Raw genomic sequence first — 10,914 nt, forward strand, 5'->3', positions numbered from 1 at the left:
ATTGTAATTTCTTTCCATGGGAGTTTTAATTCCGTTACATTCATCCATTTTGAATTTAGTCAATATCTTTTCAATTATTTTAGTTTGTTTCAGTTCTAAGGTATCTTCATTTCTCTTAACTTCCATTCCGAGAAAGTTCTTCATTTCGCCCATATATTTTGCGTTAAACTCCTTAAGTGCTTTAATAGTATCTTCCTCGTTTCCAATGATCATGGTATCCACATAAATCAGCATCCAGCAACCTTCTTTGTAATACAAACAGTAATCATATTCTGATCTTTGGAATCCGTTAGCTTTCGCAAATTCGTCAAGTGTTTCATTCCAACATTTTGGTGATTCAACCAATCCATACAATGCTCTCTTTAGTTTTAATGCTGTATTTTTTTTTAATCCCTGGTTTATTTTAATATATACATCAGACTTCAATTTTCCATTTAGGAATGCAGTGGGAATGTCTAGTTGAATAATCTTTAAATCGTCTTGTACAGCTTTTGATAAGATCATTCATATGGTAGAACGTCTAGCAACGGGTGCATAAACGCTGTCAAAAATTACTTCTTTCTTTTGTTGGAAGCCTCTAGCGACCAGTCTTGCCTTTTTTGTTCCATCTTCTTTTTATTTAAATATCCATTTTGTATCTATGAGCTTTCTACCATCGGTTATTTCTTGTTCTTCCCACGTTTGTAGTCTTTGGAGTGCATCTAGTTCTTTATTGATTACGTTTTTCCATTCTGGTTCTCTTATAGCTTCTTCGAAAGTTTCTGGAGCATTTGCACTCAAACATATAACAATGTTCATTTATGTTTTCTATATTCGCCTCGTAATCTTTAAGATAAGCAGGAGATTTTATCGTTCTTTTGGGTCTGATTGTTGCTTCTTCAGTTTGATCAGTGTTCATTTCTGCATCTTTAAATTCATCTTCCTTTTCTACAATATCTTCCTTTTCTGTATTGATTTCTTCTTCTTTGTCTTGAATATACCCTACTTGTTTCACTTCTTCGTTATTTTTGACTTTAATGTCGCTTTCATCAAATCTTACATCTCTGGAAATAACTATTTTATCTTCTTCTGGATCCCATAATCTGTAACCAACAGTTGTAAAACCTACCATTCTTGTTTCTTTTGCTCTCTTGGCTAATTTATCCGGTTTGGGTACTATAGTAGCCCAAGCTTTGGAACCAAATACTCTCAATCTCGATAGGTCGTTTTTACCAATAAATATTTCGCTGGGTGTCTAATTGGTAAACTGCACATTGTATCGCTTCGCACCGCAGATGTTTTGGCAATTTGGTTTCCGCTAATAGCGTCCTCGTTTTGTCGCATAATGTGCGGTTCATCCGTTCTGATATGCCATTAAGTTGTGGCGTGTACGGTAATGTATATTCTAAACTAATTCCTCTATTTCTGCAAAAATAGTTCAAACTATTAAAACTGTACTCTCCACCATTATCGCATCGAATTCTTTTTACTTTCGAATCAAATCAAATCAAAAATTTATTAGCTAAAACACGGTTTTTATAGAACAGCGTGTTTCTACCAGGTCGGCGTGCAAATATTATTCAAAATTATTTACATTAAATGCAGTCAGTAAATATATTAATTAATTAAAATATCAAACAACAAAATAAATTAATTTATGTCATAAAACGAAAACAAAGAACAGAAAGAAGCGAATTTGAAATTAACATAATGATTTATCATTTAAAAATTCTTTAACTGTATATAATATCTTAAGGTTAATAATTTTTTCGAGTTTTTTTTAAATAAAAATAAATTTCTCTTTTTTTATAGCATCAGGTAGCTTATTATATATTTTCGGTGCCATACACAATATACTTTTTTGCATAAGAGTTGTCTTAGCACAGTGCAAACACAATTTATTTTGGTCGCGCCGGTTACGTTGCGAAACTTCACCTATGGTTTTAAACAATTTACAGTTATTTTTTACAAACAAAATAAGTTCAAAAATATAGAGACACGAAAGTGTTAGTATATTGTGTTTAATAAAGTACTCTTTACAACTGTCTGTACTTTGCAATTAGAACATAGATCTAATACAGCGTTTTTTACCCTTAAATGCGATATCAACGTCCGTAGAATTTCCCCAAAATATAATACCATAGCGTAAATGGGTTCTACTAATCCGGAATAAGCGGTTATAATACGTGAAGCAAAAACTTTGTATCCCTTTTTACGAAAATTGCGCGGACGGAGGAGTATGAAATTTTCCACACTTATAGGAAATATAGAGAAGGAATGCAGAATGTTAATATTTTTTTAAATTATGCATTAAAAATACATTAAATCGATAAAAAAAACATTACACACACTACCATGTATTTGACACACACACACACACACGTGTGCACACTTAAATACTCTTTGTTTTTTGTCAAACTTTTGTTATTGTTTAAAGTCTGTGGTCAAATTGAGAATAGTTTAATGTTGTTTCTTTTAATACTATTTGTCCATAATGTAGTGTTGGCGAAATCTGTAATTATAGGAATTAAAATATAAAAATTAATCTTAGACAATAGAATGTAATAATGTTCAAACTTATAATTTTAATTAAATACAGTCGAATTTCGACTACTGGGGTCTACTAGTAAGCGGTTACAACACCATCCAGATCCAGTGTTGGTGATATTTTGTAAAGAGCGTAAGCTGCACTGCCCAATTTTTTACTTAGCTCAGCTATATGCGATTTCCATTTCAACTGCTTATCTATAACAACAGCTAAAATTTTGCTGAATCAGCGGTACTGATTGCAGTGTTTCGGTAAGTAACCTTAATGTCAGAGTGATTGTTTCTTTGACTAAAATGCATAACCAAAGTCTATTTTAAATTTATTTTTAAGTAGTTATTGTCAAGCCAAGTTATGATAGAAGAAAGTGTCTTATTAATCTCGCTTTCATGATCTGTATTATTTTTAAACGCGATAGACACTGTACTGTCATCGACAAATAGGACCATTGGGTGGTTAATTACTTTAGGTAGGTCATTAATATATATAATAAACAAAAGTGGCCCTAAAACACTACCTTGTGGCAATCTATACATCACAGATCGAGCATTAGATTTATAGTTTTAGAATTTTTTATTTTTTAAGTTGAATTCTTGAAATGTGATTAGGATATGGCCTAGGTCTGACGACTTACTGTGGTGAGTTGTGGGCTTGTAGAATGTTTGTGATGATTAAATTTAATAAAACTCGGTGTAGAAAAAATATCACGTTGTTCTTTATATTATTTTGTATCCGCAATCAACAATCATAGATATTTTACATAGACAAGAGATATTGTGCCACGGATAATAACAAATTTTTATATTTATTGGAGTCAACACTTCACACTTACCGCGAATCGTCCCGCACCCACGGTTTTTTTATATGAAAGGGGAAACTATTCACACTATTTAAATTTTATGCGCGTGCCGATGCGGCGACAGCGGCTTCGCGTGACAAACCATGTTTCTGTTGTTTTGCCGCACTAACAGGCAAGCAGGTGGTGGCGCTAATGTCGCGCCGAAGAATGGTGCATTCCGATACACAAAATGAATAATAGATATAAACCAAACGTTTGACACATCTTTGGGGTATGCTAAATTTCGCACTAGACGGTACGCCTCATCGGAGAAGTGCGAAATGAGGATAGCACTTTTCTTTTGTTCCGATACGTCATTCACTTTTAAAAACTGTGTTAAACGACTTTTAAAAATAGATCATTCACATGTTTTTTGATCGTAAATTGGTAAATTTCCCAAATAAGACATTTTTTTCATTTTTATTTTACGCGTGGGTACGATCCGTCGACAGTGCGATGTATGTGATTATGAAAACAAACAACCGTTCTGAACGCGTACTGGTTTATTACTGGTGACGATTAGCATGGACAACAGTGTCATACATGTCAATTAGCATCTTCAAAATGGCTAAATGCAAGTAGAATTCTATTTCGATCAATGCGCTTCAGGCTACCGTTTACAATATTTTTAAATAAATTTCTTTTTAAAAACTGCCTAAATGAAACTGGGTGGATAGAGGAATTATCATTTGGACTTTCTTGTATCTTTTCAACATGGGCTATAAAAGGTGAGGCATCTGACGACTGGTAAAGAATTTTACCTATAGACTGCTGTGTGTCTCCTTTTTGTTGTCAGTAGAAGATTGAGACGCTGAATTTGTAGTAATTATTGGTTGACAATTGGACTGCATTGGGGTGTCTATGGTTGTAGAAGGGGCTAAAAATCACATCTACAGTGTGATTCACAACACTAAATAAGATTTTTTCTTTTTTTCTTATTGTAATGCTTGCAGATCTTACTAGAATGTGATCTTATTCTTTTAGAGTTAGTTCTAAGTGGGTTAGAGCAATCGGAATCTAGTACGGATCCCTCAGTATCTATTCCAGAATTAAAATCGATAGTTATTTCATTCGATACCTGGGAGCCGTAGCCCCCAGGGTCGTCCGGATCAAACATTAATACAAGCTAAGTATCTATAAGTATAACTTACCAATTCTACGAAGAAAATAATAATATGTGGATTAAGTAGATACAAATATACTAAAATATTAACACTATATTACCCAACTGATCCAAATAACATCAAAAATTAATTTTAATCATAGAAAACGACCAGCAAATCCGAAGTTTCCCGCGCTTTTTTCTGGCTTTTTCGTTTTGTTTGTTGTTTTAAAATTCTACTACTTGTCAAGTATTTTGGTTATAAAAACCACAGATAGTACAGTATAATATAGAAACAAGAGCATGCAAAGACGTCATACGTGAATGACATACGGTTGGGGCATGAAGTTACAAGATCATACGGGTGGGTCAATAGACAAAATATATTTTTATATGAAGGGGACATACCTATAAAAAAATTTAAAACAATGCTATAATAATGCAATTTTTGTACTAACGCAACATATTATCTATAATTTGCGTCATCCGTTGCCGCTGACTATCAGTGGCGGGCTGACCTTCGTGCCCGGGGCGTGGCGCGTCCCAGCCCCAGTGTGGTCAGAGCGCGGAGGGCCCAATCTCGGCGGTCCGTGCTGGAGTCATGGTCCAGACGGCTGGCTGTTCCTTCGGCTGGTCGTAGGACCGTTGAGGCGATTCGCCCGGTCCTTGTGGATTGGGTGAATCGTGACAGAGGACGCCTCACTTTCCGGCTCACGCAGGTGTTCACAGGGCATGGTTGTTTCGGTGAGTTCCTGCACCGAATCACAGCCCAGTCGACGGCAGAGTGCCACCATTGTGGTTGCGACTTGGACACGGCAGGGCATACGCTCGTCACCTGCCCCGCATGGGAGGGGTGGCGCCGTGTCCTCGTCGCAATAATAGGAAACGACTTGACGTTGCCGAGTGTTGTGGCAGCGATGCTCGACTTCTGCGAGTGCACCATCTCGCAGAAGGAGGCGGCGGGGCGCATGAGAGACGCACAATCCCGCCGCCGTCGAGCGGGGGCCAGGGAGGCGGATCTCGCCCAAGCCCTGGCCCTCTTAAGTGTTTTGGGTCCCCCTCACATGTCGGTCTGGGGACCGGCGAGGGGAGCCTAAGAAGACGACGTGCAAGCTGCTCTGCACGCGTTTTACGCAAGAGCATCCGGGTGGTGGAAGGCCGGCTATCCTCGACCCACGCTGGTTCTGTTCCAGCGGGGTATTCCGTAGGATAGTTCACTCTAAACGGCGCCATCTAGGCGGGCTTCGGATAGCCTGCCAACAGAGAGGGCTGGTGGTCGTGGCGCCGACGACCGCTAGTCCGGCGTCCCTAGGGGAAGGGCGTTGGGAGAGATGTGCTCCGCACTAAACGCTTCACTTTCCTCCCTTTCTGAGTTCTGTCTCATGCGAGGTTTAGACGTTAGTTGTTGAGCGACAGTTTAACTCTGACATGCTCTGCCCTCCATCCCCAGTGGAGGGAGGAAGTCCGGCGATATCCTCCCAACAAAAAAAAAATCTATAATTTGCGTTCTGTTATAATATTACCTAGTATATTAATTAATTTACCTAAGACCGAAATGTGCCTCTATCAGCACTTTCCGGCATAACATATATTAGAGCCCCGTTGGCTCGAAGTCAGTTACTCTGCGTCGTTACTATGAGCCACACTCTTTCTAAGTAGAATTTTTGTATCTTCAAAGTGAATAAAATCTTTTTTAAAAAGAGTTTTTCAAAGTCCCGTATAACATTAAATTTGGTGGCAGCTCAAGGATATAATGCTTTCAGGACTACGCAGGTAGTCGTGTTGATTTAATGAATATAATGTTGCAACACAACTATTAACTTTTATGGAAAATGGTATAAGGTCATGCTGATAATTATTATTAGGCAATGGTAACAGATTTCTCATCTGCGATGTTAAATTGTGAATAATAAGATCTGAATTACCAAACCTTAGTTCAAGTGCTTCCATAACAATGTCTGGTGAAGAGTTGCCAATAAGTAGGTCCATCACTGCCTCTTTAGCCTCACCTTTGAGTGCTCGACGAAGACGCCACAGGTTTTCACTGTTATTAAAATGGCATACGTGGGTAGATTCTTCATATGCGGACTTAAAGTGTAACCACTCAATGCAGTCACCACTGAAGGTGGGCAATTCACGAGGTGTGGAAAGCCGTGTAAGTAAGCGTTCTTCCTGCTGGGTAGACGACGTGCTCATGATGTTCTTCAAAGTATGAGCAAGTTGCAGAATACTGTCGACAGGAGGGCCCTGGGCTTGTGCGCGAACTGGTTCTACTCGTGGTATCCAGGCTGCCTCCGTCGTTGCTTCCGCTTCTCGTGAGGGTGGCTGCTGCACATTTTGACGCTCCAACCAGTCGTTCACAACGTATTTATTTCGATCAGTGTCTTGAGATTTACTCACTTTTGAGTGATGTCTTGATACACGTTCACCATTCATCACCGAAGTATGATTATCTACTGCTAAATCATATTCGAGTTTCTTATCTATGCACATGAGTAGACGCACTTTCTAAGCGTTCACTCAATATTTCCCGATCTCTTATTGATTTTAATCGATCTCGTGGTGGTGTAGTGAACATAATTCTGGTGAGATCCGGCTCGAAGGACCAAAACAACTTTGTAGGCGATGTAAATAAAAGACGAGATTTTACTGAGGTATGAGCGCGTCTGATTGTCGTTCGCGCGGTGCCGATGTATCTGCCCGACTGACTGTATTAAAAAAATGCCACAGTTCTTCAGACCATCGTCGACGATCAGGTGCGCTCGTGTATTTATTAAAGAAATAAACGTGAATCATAATTAACAATGAAAACATGTAAACTGTTATAAAACACATAATTCTAAGTGTAACTAAATCAATAATTACAATATTGATATGTGTCGCCTACAGATAGGTTATTGAAAACGGCTGTTAGTCGAAACCCCAACCCCGGGTTATGGGGTTGAAACTTTGCCAGTGGGTAGCGGAGGGGGCGAAGACTATCTCTTTAGTAGATGGTGTTGGGGGCCCATAGGGGGGGGGGGGGGGCATAAAAATCCTCAGAATTGAGCTAGGATGCGTAGTTTTCCCGGAAAATCGATTTAAAGTTTTTCCGGTAGTTGATCAACGGTCCCCTCTTAGCTCCGAGCACTCCTATCTTCTACACTATTTGACACAGGTAAGTGGGACAACGACCACCGTGTCAGGAATATAGCCCTCTCTGATCCACCTGAGGCTCCGGGCCCGTGAAACCTCCCGAAAAGTTCCAATTAATTGGAAACGAAAAATTTCCCGAAAACCAAAACGCAGATGTGATCCTTGCGCAGAAAATTTTTTGAAGAGTTTGTACGACATGGAAATAGGGCCAGGAATTTAATTTAAAAATAAAAAGTATAAAATTTTGACAGTTTTGAAAATTTGAGTGGGGGGGGGGACACCCCGCAACATTAATTGATTTGAATAAATAGTAAATATGGTCGGATTTTCTCCGAAATTTCTCCCAGCTGTTCACAGGTAGCAAAACTCACCCTAAACTAAAATTAAAATTGGGGGTTGTCGATCGCTTTAATGGGCTAGAGGACCCAAAAGTCTGAAGTTTTTCTTTCTTCAATATTTTCGGTTTCTTGCGTCGCAGGATGGTGCTCGATATGTCAAGTGCCTCGTCTTGAGCTGCTCTTCCCAGGAGTGTTGGAACCAGGTCCCTACGAGGTCCGTTCAAGGACAGCGTATGCTGGTTGAGCGGTGAAAATTTTGGTTTTTTGGCTATAGTGCCAAAATTACGCAGCCAAAAATTCTTAAGCTCGGTGAAGAGCTGCGCCTTGATGTCTTCTTCGAATCCACAGTAGAAAAAAGGGGGGTCCTCGATCGAAAAAACGCCGGCGCACGCACATATATGGATGCCAAGCGTTCGAATTTAACCTAATTCTTTTGTTTTTCAGTCACAATATCTTAAAATTTTCACCGATTTTTACACTTGACAGTGCATTGTGATCGGCTTTTTATTCCGCACAAATCGATATATAACAAGCATGTGTTTTGTCGCTTTTTCCACGACTTGTGGTTTTTTAAAGCGGAGCGACACAAAAAACGTGGTGTTCGGCTCGTTTGTATAATTGGCATCAGATACACTATTTTATATAATGAACCTAAAATTAGATTGATAATTCATAATCACTAAGATTAACATGGGTATAATCATACGTCCGGACTACTACGGGCACGTACCGGCGTGGCATTCGGTATTTATGCCCATTGCTGGATGCAGCAACGTCTTCATTGGAAGCAATAGCTTCCAACGCCCCGGAAAATGTTCAGGCACATCACTAGCCGTTCCTCAGTGGAGAGGCGCGGGGAGAGAGGTTTCATTCTTTAATTCTTTAAAGGAATCTTTCTCTTCATGGTTGTATCTTTTACAGAAAGTGCACATTTTACAATCCTTTTTAGATGGCCTATTTTGTGACATTTAAAACATTTTATGTTTTTGTTCTCTGCCTTAAAAGCAACCTGTTTCTGATAAAAGTCTGTTAGTTAAGTTGGTAAGTGTATTTTTGTCATCGGGCGTAGATTCCCATGCTGTGATGAAGAATTTATATTGGTTTGGTAAGTAGGTTAATATTTTTGATATCACCCTGTCATCATCAATGTTTTGGTTAAGATTATTTAATCTCATCCTCAAGTTTTCTATATCTGTGATCAACTGTGACATTGCCTGGTTTTCAAATTTGAAGTTAAAAAAATTCTTGTAATAAGGAAGACTTGTTTCTTTTTTCAGGTCCTTCAAATACTACACATAGCTTATTGTACATTTCATGTGAATTTTTGCAATTTACAATGTGACCTTTTAGTTTTCTATCTATGGAGTTCAATACCATCAAATGGGGTAAATAGGGATTCTGGGGTAAATTGGGACAAAACTGCGGAAGATTCTCAAAGTACCTGTAGCACGGAGTCTACCTAATTTTGTTTATGGTAATAGTAATCAATGTATAGAAGAAAAACCAAGTTAACTATGGAAGCACTAAATATGAGTTAAGCTGGTCCCAAAAATTCGTCAAATTAAATTGAAAATAGTGGTTGATAAAACAGGTTAAAGAACTTTTAAAAAAAGTAATATTATCGTTGTTTTTTCAATAAGATCACAGTTTATATAAGTTTTTAACACACCTGGAAATACCACAACAAACGGTAAGTTGCAATATTCTTATTTTAAATACAATATTTCGACAAAATAAAAAATGTACAGTTTTCCTTTTTGGGGAAAAAAGGGAAGTATGTGGGGTAATTTGGAACGAGACTGGAAAAATTAAGGACGAGAAAACACAAAATTGGAACGCGAAAAGACAAAATAGGGATGGCTTGTTAGGGTTGTCACTGATATCTTATAATGGATTTTTTAGCCTATACTATCACTCAACTGCGTGATGTAAAGAAGGTTAATGTGTTTATTAGTTAGTTTATGTAAGTATTATAGGTAAAAGAAAGGTATATATAATATAATTACTTTTTTTTTACGCGACATTCACCTTGTAATATCTGCCCGATCGTATGTCCTCTATAGCAATAAAAAAATATAAAAAATTAAAAAGAACTCAAACGAATCAAAACTTTTGTTATTTCAGAATCTATTCACGCGTCGAATCATGATTTTTTTTAACATTCATAACACACACACAGATAAATACAGGCCTCAGATTTTAAATGTAACAAAGCCACATCCCACACGTACATATAGAAATAATATCCTAAATCCAAAAGCGACTGCTTTTTTGCTTCGTGTTTCACTGAAGCCTGTACATTAGAGAGAATCCTTAGAGAGAAAGGAAAAATCATCTTAGCTATATTATATAAATAACAGGTTGGGGAAAAAGTCTTTTCGCATTATAGTATGTATTCACTTGTAATAAAATTTCTTTGGCTATATTATTTATATATGGCTGGTTTTTGTATCATTAAAAGTTTAAATTTTAAAGAAGATAATTCCAAATTCACGTTAGGAAAAAGTCTCATTTTTATTTATTTTCGTACTGTCAAGATGAATGAATCTAATGAAGAAATTCAATACGTTTTAAAATTTTACTACAAAAAAGGTAAAAATGCAACGCAAGCCGCGAAAAAAAATTGCGATGTTTATGGACCTAGTAAATTTGGTTTAAGCGTTTTCAATCCGGAAATTTGGATGTCAAAGATGCACGTCGCTCTGGTCGCCCTGTTACGGATAAAATGGATGCCATTTTTGAAAAAGTGGAGCAAGATCGGCATATCAGTAGTTGCGACGTAGCTGAAGAACTGGGAATTGATCACAAAACTGTTTTGGCGCATTTGAAAAAAACTGGGTACACAAAAAAGCTCGATATTTGGGTACCTCACGAGCTCACTGAAAGAAACCTCATGGACCGTGTACGCATTTGTGATTCTTTATTACGACGTAATGAAACCGAACCATTTTTGAAGAAGCTGATAACTGGTGATGAA

At 37.7% G+C, this 10,914-nt stretch overlaps 1 non-coding gene across 1 annotated transcript; it reads left to right on the plus strand.

Moving 5' to 3' along the window:
• Positions 1–1,231: 1,231 nt before the first annotated feature.
• Positions 1,232–1,357, plus strand: Mir3307 (microRNA mir-3307; the record flags this gene model as incomplete). The annotated part of the gene is given in 1 exon segment (NR_107589.1): positions 1,232–1,357. It is a non-coding gene; the product is annotated as a microRNA mir-3307 (primary transcript).
• Positions 1,358–10,914: the final 9,557 nt, after the last annotated feature.

This window comes from Bombyx mori, chromosome 24 (genome assembly GCF_030269925.1).
Source record: "Bombyx mori chromosome 24, ASM3026992v2".
Taxonomy (NCBI): Eukaryota; Metazoa; Arthropoda; class Insecta; order Lepidoptera; family Bombycidae; genus Bombyx; species Bombyx mori.